Genomic DNA, 10515 nt, shown 5'->3' on the forward strand with positions numbered 1-10515 from the left:
TGACATACTTTGGACATGTTGCCAGGAGGGACGGGTCCTTGGAGAGGGACATCATGCTTGGGAGGGTGGAGGGACAGCGCAGGAGGGGAAGAACCTCTATGAGATGGATTGATTCGGTGACTGGGGTAATGGGAATGGGTGTGTCAGAGGCAATGAGGTTGGTGCAGGATAGAGCAGGGTTTAGGGCTGTTATGCATAGGGTCGCTATGAGTCGCAAACGACTCGACGGCACATAACAACAACAACAATGCAATAGATACTGAATTCTGTACTCCTTGGTCTTCTGAAGCAAGTGCTTCAAGTCCTCCTCACTTTCAGCAAGGAAAGTTGTTACATCTGCATAAAGCAAGTTATTGATTAGTCTTCTTCTGATCCTGATTTCACATTATTTTCATAGGCTAGCTTTGTGAATAGTTTGTTCAGCATACAGATTGAATAGATCTGGAGAGAGACTACAACCCTGAAAGGCCTTTCTTAATTTAAAACTATGTGGTGTTCCCTTGACCTGTTTACACAGTAACCTCTTGATTAGGTATAGATTTCACATAAGCATAATTAACTGTTCTGGGATTCCCATTCTTCTTAATGTTAGCTATAATTTGTTATTATCCACAGTCAAATGTCTTTGCATAGTCAATAATGAATTAATACCAGACATTCTTCTAATATTATTTACTTAAAGTCAGTATCCATCTGACATCAGCAATGATATTCCTGGTACCACAACTAAATCATGCTTGAACTTCTGGCAGTTCCCTACCTATGTACGGTTCTAGATATTTTTGTATGCTCTTCAGTAGTATTTTGCTTGTATGTGATAGATATCAATGATATTATTTGAAAATTTCTACATTCTGTTGGATTGCCTTTCTTGGGAAAGTCAGTTGGCTAGACAGCTGTCCTTCAATTTTCTGTCATAGACTGATGAGCACATGCAGACCTGCATCTGTTAGTTGAAACATGTCAGTAAGCATTCCATCAATTCCCGGGCTCTTATTTTTTACCATTGCCTTCAGTCAAGCTTTCTCCAGTCAAACTCTTCCTTTGTTACCACTGGCTGTTGTCTATATGATACTCCCTAAAATTTTTAGTATCCATCAATTCTTTTTTATACAGGTACTCTCTGTATTCCCCCCCATCTTCTTTTGTTGCTTCTTGGATCATTCAACATATAGCCCAAAGCATCCTTAAAAATTTCAACTCGAGGTTTAAGTTCTTTTTCACTTTTCTCATCTTGAAAAATGTAAAGAGAGTTCTTTCCTTTTTCTCTCCAATTCTAGATTTCTGCACATTTTGCAATGTTATGTTCAACTCTTGTACTTCAGCATCTTTCCCCATTTTTCGGCTTTTCATTGCTTTACTTCAAGTTTCAGAGTCTCTTCTGACATTTATTTTGCTCTTTTCATGGACGATATCTTTTATGTCATTTCAAAACTCATCTGTTCTTTGAACACTGGTGTTCACTGCTTAAAATTTATCCTTAAGATTATTTTAAAATTTAGGTAGGATATCCTCAAGTTCATATTATGGTTCCTATGAACTTTTTAAACATATCGTTAGCCTCAATTAGGATTTGCACATGAGTTCATATGTTTTGCCAATTTTAGTCTGCGAGATTTGGTAAATATTTTTAATTTTCCTCTGGGTTTAACTGTAGGAGTATATATTTAAATAATAGTGGTATTAATAGGCCTTCCTTATATGTGTATAAATAGTATATCAGTCACAACACTATACTTGAGGATAGAAACTATGAATGCAATTGCATTCTTCTTTTTCTTTTATTCTCAACGTAGTATACCATGTGATTATCTGATTCAAAGTGGCCAAAGCTAGTCCATCTCATCTCACTAATGCTGGAAAGTTAATATTCATGTGTTCCATTTCACTTTCCATACTTTTGTTTGTCTAACCTTCATTCTTCATACATTTCGTGTTCCAATCATAAAATGATGTTTGCTGCTGTTTTTCCTCATTTTTACTCACTTCCAATTTAGATTCTACTTCTAATATTTTAACTGTCTGTGTTCCTCTATTGTTCATAGAATTTTGAGAGGTGTGATTTTTCAGAAGTGGATGGCCAATCCTGCTTCCTAGTCTGGCTTAATCTTTGAGCTCTACTAAAACCCCTCCACCATGAATGACTTTTGTGGTATTTGATACACCAGTGGCATCACTTTTAGCATCATAGCAACTCACAAGTCACCTCAGTACAGTAAAATGACAGTCAAGTGCTGTACTAATTAGAACAATTAATTCCCCCAATTCAGCAATCTGATAAATTCATGTTATACATCCCAAATAAGAAGCACCAGCTACCAAATGGCTGTGGATCAAAAATGCCCTGGTTATGAGTTGACAAAATACCTATTTGGATGTTTAACAAATAGATGCTCTGCTGGATGTACTCATTCATCTCTGCCAAGAAATCTGAGAAGCAGTTACTTAATCAAGTGACTGGAAGAGATCTATGTTTGTGCCCATTCCAGAAAAAGGCAGTCCAAAAGAACTAGGACATTACTGAAAAATATAACTAATGTTAGCAAGTAAACTCTTACTGAAGATCATTAAAAGCAAGAGGGAATTTCTCGAAACTCAAGCTGGTTTCAGAAGAGGGCATGAAATAAAGGGTATTATTGTTGATGGCAGATAAATAATGACTGAAAGCAAAAAGAACCAGAAAGGTGTTCACTTGTGTTTTATTAACTATGCAAAGGCATTTCACTATGTGAATAATAGCAAATTAAAGATAATGTTGAAAATAACGAGAATTCCAGAACATTTAATTGTTCTTATGGGAGCTATGGCAGCCCAGTGGCAAAAAGCTACGTTGTAATTCTGAAGGCACACTGTTCAATCTCACCAGATGCTTTGTGGGAGAAGGATAGACAATCTCTTCCCATGTTATTTGTTATTATGTGCCATCAAGTTGCCTGTGACTCATAGTGACCCTATGTACAACAAGTCTGAAGCCTTCTCTGTCCTGATCCAGTTTCACTGACTCTAACACATCTATCTCCATTGCCCCAGTCATTCTGTCAATTCATCTCATCCAGGATCTTCCTCTTGAGTGCTGTCCCTCTACCCTTCTGAGCATGATGTCCTTTCCCAAGGACCAATCCCTTTTGGCCACATGCCCAAATTATGAGAGACAGAGTTTCAAAATTCTAGCCTCTAAGGAAGAACTTGGTTTCATGCTCGCCAAGACAGACCTGTTTGTTCTATGGAGAGTACACATTATGTTCAAGACTCTCCCCCAGCACCATAACTCAAAGACATTGAGTATTGAAGAATCATCCTTATTCATTGTCCAGTTCTCTGATGAATAACAAGTAATTGTGAATACCATGGCCTGGATCATGTCCACCTTAGTTTCTAGAATGATATCATTGCTCTCAGTACTCTGGAGAAGTCCCTAACAGCACATTTTCCCAGTGCAATTTGTCTTTTTTTTTCCTGACTACTGGTGCCAAGAGTGCTGGTTGTGGAGCCAAGCAAGCTGTAATTGTTCACATTCTCAATCTCTTCTCCATCTATCATGGTCCTGCCATGCAATTTGGTGTCCCTGAAAACCTGATGGATGGTCATCTATGGGTCAATTCTGACTAGATGACCCATACCAACAAGAACTACATAGATAGTTTAGGAAGTATTTGTTCGAACAGAACAAGGTACTGTTCAGTAGAGATACTGCTTGGTTTAGAATCAGGAAGGTGGTGATGCTAATATATATATATATATATATATATATATATATATATATATATATATATATAATCTGAATGCTGAGCAAATAATGCAAACTGAAGTATATATGAAGAAGAACATGACATCATGACTGAAGGAAGATACATTAGCAATTTATGAATTGCAGATTACACAACTTTCTGAAAACAAAGGAAACTTTAAGAACTTATTGATGAAACCCAGACATAGGCCTTTAGTATGCGTTACTCATCAATAAGAAAACAAGTCTCCACAAATGAAAAAATGAAACGACAACATGATAATAGAGAAAATAGTGAATTCATCAGAGATTTTTATTTTCCTCAATTTACAAACAACACTTTGGCAGCAATAGTAAAAAAAAAATCAAACTGCAAAGAGGGAGAAGGAAGGTGGGAAAATATCATTAAATAGGTGAAAGAAGAAAGGAAAACAAAGAAATAAAATGGCATCTTGCTGCAAAGGGACTTTCTTAAAGTACTAAAGACCAAGACCGGTATTTCAAGGACTAAAGTACACCAGCCCCATGCTGTGGAATTTTCAGTTGTCTCATAAGTATGTTAATGTTGCACTGTAAGGAAGGAAGCCCAAAGAAGAACTGATGCCTTTGGATTGTGGTGCTGGTAGACAATACTGGGTTTTGCCATAACCTGGCAAAAGAACAAACAAATTTTTCTTGGAAGAAGTACAGTCAGAATGCTTCTTGGAGGCAAGAATAGCATTCCACTCACATGTTTTGAACATGTTACTAGAAGGGATAAGTCCTTTTAAAAAGACCTCTTGTTTAGAAAAACAAAGAGTCCAAAAAGAGGAAGATCCTTGATCAGATGGATTGACACAATACAGGCCACAGTGGATTTTATCACATCAGAGATTGTAAAGACATCACAGGATCAGGCAAAGCTTTTGTTTGTTGTGTATGGAGTCACTATGGATCAGTACTGGTCAATGGCTCCTAAAAACAAGAATTGAGGCACATGCCTTCAATACAGAAAATGTCCTGTCAAACATTCTTCTAGGTGGTATAGCATAGCACTGGTCTGTGCATTGCTGTACAGAGGTAACTCATGGTTGCTGTGATGCTGACCACTGTGACACTTCTGTACCAAATGTGGTAATGGTCACCCATGGTGGACAGCGTTTGCCGGAGCTTCTCGACTAAAATAAGCCTGGAAGCAGGAGCGGCATCCACTTCTGAAATGGCTTGCCTCCGGAAACCCTATCAACAATGCTCAGGCCTTTCTTTCATAGGGTCGCTATGAGTCGTCTACAACTCAACGGTACTGAATAACAACAACATGCATGGAAGAGATAGTAAACTGAAACTGAGATAGTTACTTCTCTTCTCCTCTACATCCAGCTCTGTAGATTCCAGAATTGAAATATGGTGGTCATAAAGTTCGAAGAATGTTCTATAATTAAAATAAGAAAATAAAGTACAAGACAAAATGCAGAGGAATCCCAATTTGGAATTAGATTTGGTTCTCTAGAGTGGAAGAAGTGTGGGAATCTAGATGAGAGTGAATTTGACAGGATATTCTATTCAGTCTGAAAACATCAGATACTAATATAAGGATAATAAAATGAGAAAATACAACTTTAATTTTTAAAGGAAGAATGTTTAATCTATTCATGTTGTTGTCATGTGTCATCAACTCAGAACCAATTCCTAGCTGACCATCCAGTGGGTTTTCAGAGGCTTTAAATCTCTGGAAGGAGGAGATTGCTCATCTTTCTTCTCCTGGTGGATTTGAACAGATTACCTTTGGGCTGGCAGTAAAACTCCTTACCACTAGGCCACTAGAGCTCCCTACTCATGGGAACATCAAAAGAAAAAGGGAAATAAAATTAAGTATAGTGAAAAATATGAAAGCAAAATCCATAGGAGACAGGATAGAGAAGGCAGTTTTTCTAGTGAGCATATCCTTAACTTGATGTCAAGGAGTGCCTATTGGAGGGAGCATTTGACTTTGTGTGTTGGGAGAACCAAGGATATAAGCACAGAGCCAGAGGATAAGAAGAAGAAAGCTGCGTCAAGGTTGGCTTCTTTCTATTTACTGACATAGTCTATCAAAGAAAAATAAAAATCTTTGAATTTCTATAGAATTTACCTTTTCACATCAACATGAAGGCATATTTGTCAAAAAAGGATAAGAGACACACACCCTTCCTGATTATGAACCATACAGTGTTTCCTTGCTCCATTTGGACAACAGCATCTTGATATAGGTATAGATTTCTCATGAGTATAATTAAGTATTCTGGTATTTCCATTCTTCTCAAAGTTAGTCATAATTTTTATGATCCACGCAGTCAAACGCCTTTCCTTAGTTAATAAAACACAAATACACTTTCTGGTATTCTCTTTATTCACCTAGGATCCATCTAACATTCACAATGATATCCCTAGTGCCTTGCCTGTTCGAATCTCCACTTGAACTTTTGAAAGTTCTTTGTCAATGCACACTGTTCCAGCTGTTTTAATGATCTTCAGCAATATTTCCTTGCATGTGATATTAATTATATTGTGTGATAATTTCCACATTCTTTTGGGTCACTTTTCTTTGGAAAAGGAACAAATATGGATCCCAATCAATTGGCCAGGTATCTACCTTCCAAATTTCCTAGCATGTATTGGTGAGCACATTCAGGGCTGTATCCATTAGTTTAAATATGTCAATTAGTATTCCTTCGATAGACATTATTTTTGCCAGTGCCTTCAGTGTAGAGTGAATATATCCTTCATTACTATTGGCTCTTGTTCATATGGTACTTCCTGAAATATTTCAGCATCAACTAATTATTTTTGTTACAGGGACTCTGTGTATTCATTCCATCATCTTGTGATGCTCCCTAGATCATCCAAGATTTTGTCCATACCATCTCTCAGTGTTGCAACTCTAGCCTTGAATTGTTTTTTAGTTATTTTATTGATTTCGCAGCAAGAAAGACTCTGCCAATGATTACCCAAAAACAACTGGAACAGCACATCAGCAGAGACCTGCCAGAAATCCAGGCTGGCTTTAGAAGGGGTCGTGGTACTAGGGATATTGTAGATAATGTTAGATGGATCTTAGCTGAAAGCAGGGAATGTCTATCTGTGCTTCATTGACTATGCAAAGGCGTTTGACTGTGTGGATCATAACAAACTGTGGCTGACTCTGAGAAGAATGGGAATGCCAGAATACTTGATTGTTCTAATGTGAAACCTATACTTGGACCAAGAGGCAGTCATCAGAACAGAGCAAAGAAACACTGTATGGTTCAAAATTGGGAAGGGCATGTGCCAGGGATGTGTCCTGTATCCATACCCTTTCAATCTATATGCAGAACAGATTATCTGGGAGGATGGGCTCTATAAGGAGAAATGTGGGGTTAGGATATGTGGAAGATCCATCAACAATCTGCGTTATGCAGATGACACAACCATGCTTGCTGAAACTGAGGAGGAGGACCTGAAACTTTTGCTGCAGAGGGTCAAGGACTGCAGCCTTCAGTATGGATTGAGGCTCAATGTCAAGAAGAAAAAGATTCTTACCACTGGACCAATTGGCAGTGTCAGGATGGATGGTGAAGAGATTGAGATTGTTCACAGCTTTAGTTTGCTTGGCTCCACAGTTAGCACTCTTGGCACAAGTACCCAGGAAATTAAAAGACTTCTGTTAGGGACCTCTCTAAAGTACTCAAGAGCAATGATGTCCCTCTGGAGACTAAGGTGCATCTGATACAGGCCATGGTCTTTGCAATCACTTGTTATGCATCAGAGAGTTGGACAATGATTAGGGAGGATAGAAGGAGAATTGATGCCTTTGAGCTGTGGTGCTGGAGAAGAGTATTGAGGGTACGATGGACTGCTAGGAAAACAAACAGATTCATCCTGGAGAGAGTTAAACCTGACTGCTCCTTGGAGGCAAGGATTCTGAGGGTTTGTCTGACATCCCTTGGACATGTTGTAAGGAGGGACCAGTCCTTAGAGAGGGACATCATGCTTGGTAGGGTAGAGGGACAGCACAGGAGGGCAAGCCCTCTATGAGGTGGATTGATTCAGTGACTGGGTTAATCGAGATGGGTGTATCAGAGACTGCGTGATTGGCACAGGATAGAGCAGAGCTTAGGGCTGTTGTACATAGGGTCGCTATGAGTCACAAACGACTCGACGGTATCTAACAACAACAACAACAACCACAACCACCATAAATCTATATATTTCAACAAATATATGCTGCCTTGGACATGTTCACCAAGTTGTGTCAAAAAATCTAGAAGACAACAAGCTGGCCAACTGACCATATTTATTCCCATTCTAAAAATAGGTGACCCAACAGAGTGTGGAAATTACCAAACAATATCATTGATATCCCCTGCAAGCAAAATCCTGCAGAAGATTATCCAAAAATGACTAGAACAGTACATTGACATAGAACTGACAAGCTAGGTTTAGAAGAGGTTGTGACCCACCAGAGACAGTATTGGGTCTTGATGGATCTTGGCTGAAAGCAAAGAGTATCAGAGGAATGTCTTTGTGCATTTTATTGACTGTGCAAAAGCATTTGACTTTGTTGAACACAACAAATTATTTCTAACCTTATGAAGAATGGGAATCCTAGAATACATGATTGTGCTTGTGCAAAACCTATTCTTGGCCAAGGAACCATCACTGGAACAGAGCAAGGAAAGACTACATGGTTCAAAATCATGACAGAAATTCTTCAGTGTTGCTTCATGTCTCTATACCTTTTCAATCCTTTATGAAATGGAAAGACTTATCAACAACCTACGTTATTCAGATGATGATCTTTCCCTCCCCAGTTTTTAAATAATAATTTCTTTGTTTTAATTGTAATTTTAATGAAACTTTACAGAAAAGTTGGATTTTTATTCATTTATTGTTGGACATTTTCCTCCTTCCCCCTTCCTTCCACCTCCTCCAGTTCAGTCTATTCATCTTTTAAAAAAAAAATATTCATTGAACCTGATGAGAACCTGTAGCTTTTGCTGCAGAAGGTCAAGAACCGCAGTTTTTAGAATGTATTGAAGCTCAACATCAAGAAGACAAATATTTTCACTACTGAGCCAACTGGCACTACTATGATAGATGGAGAAGAGATAGAGGTTATTAACAATTTCAGGTTGTGTGGCATTACAGTCAACACTATTGGCACCAGTAGTCAGAAAATCAAAAGATAAATTTCTCTGGGGAAGGCTGTTGTTAGGGACCTCTCAAAAGAACTGAAGAGCAAAGATATCAGTCTGGAGACGAAGTATGCATAAATCAGGCCATGGATTTCACAATTACTTCCTATGTATCAGACAGCTGGACAATGATCAAAGACGACAGAAGAAGAATTGATGTCTTTGAGTTGTGGTGCTAGAGAAGAGTGGAGAAGAGTATTAAACATCCCATAGACTGCTAAGAGAACAAACAGGTTTATCCTCAAGAGGGTGAAACCAGGCTGTTCTTTGGAGGCAAGAATTTTGAAGCTCCATCTCAAATACTTTAGACATGTGACCAGAAGGGACCTTTCCCTAGAGGAGAGCACTGTTCTTGGAAAAGTGGAGGGACAGCTCAGGAGAGAAAGATCCCAGATGAGATGGATTGACACAGTAAGTGAGATAATGAGAGTAGATGTGTCAGAGATAGTGAGACTGGCTCAGGATAGAACAGAGTTCAGAGCTAATGTGCATAGGGTTGCTATGAGTCACAGACAACTCAATGGCACATAAAAACAACAGAATAAGTTTCAAAAAGTTAGGCAAAGATTATAAACATGTAATCACCATAGCAACATACATACCATTAGAATGCCCTGTGAGACTGTTAGAAATGAATTTTCAGGTCCTAACCCAGGCTTCTGAATCAGGAACTCAAAGGATATAGCCACCCATCTATTTTTAGACAAGGTAAATGATACACACTGAAGTTGCATAGCTATCAAAAGAGACTGTAGCTAATTTCTATTTCACTCAAATATTCAGATAGACTTTCATCTCAGCTTTCATAGTTTTTGGTGAAAGAGCAAAGATAACTAACTCTGTTCTATTTTTACTATCATTGATATATTCTAGTCCATTTTCATGGTTATTGAGAAGTGTGGTGCTTTTCAATACAGGGGACCAATCTTTCACTATTATATTGGCCAATATTCTATTGTGATCCAAAAGGTTTTCAGAGGCAAATTTTCCGAAGTATATCATTAGACCTTTCTTCTAGTTTGCCTTAGTCTAGAAGCTCCACTAAAGCTTGTCCATCAAGACTGACCATATGAGTGTTCAAAACGCCCACCAGCTTTCAGCATCTTAACAAACACTCAATCCACCACTGTATGACAAACTGGCAGATGAGTGGTGGAAAAGGATCTTAAGGAAATGTACATAATGTTACAACATGCTGAAAAGTTAGAAAATTGTGCATAGTGTAAGTATCAATAAATATTTCATTTTGCTACTGAATATTCTACAGAAGAGAATAAATGGTCTAAATAGTAAGATTTCTTTTCAGAGGTATTCTCTGAATCCCTTCTGCCATCTTTTGACTAAGAACAGATTATTATCAGTTTGTCTCTTGTTGGATATGTATATGGTAAAACATTATTTCACCTCTTTGTACATGCCTAATGGGTATTTCTTAGTTTTTTGAAATGTGTCCTTCTTCGTAAGAAAATGAATCCTTATGTACTTTTTTGTTTGTTTGTTTGTTTTTCTATATTTTATTAATTTTCATAAACATTTACAGAGATTTTGGGTTTCCATTCATTCATTGTTGCACTATTCTCTCTACCCTCCTCCCAG

Source organism: Elephantulus edwardii, unplaced genomic scaffold (genome assembly GCF_000299155.1).
Source record: "Elephantulus edwardii isolate Elephantulus edwardi_28Jun2011 unplaced genomic scaffold, EleEdw1.0 scaffold00276, whole genome shotgun sequence".
NCBI classification, from domain to species: domain Eukaryota; kingdom Metazoa; phylum Chordata; class Mammalia; order Macroscelidea; family Macroscelididae; genus Elephantulus; species Elephantulus edwardii.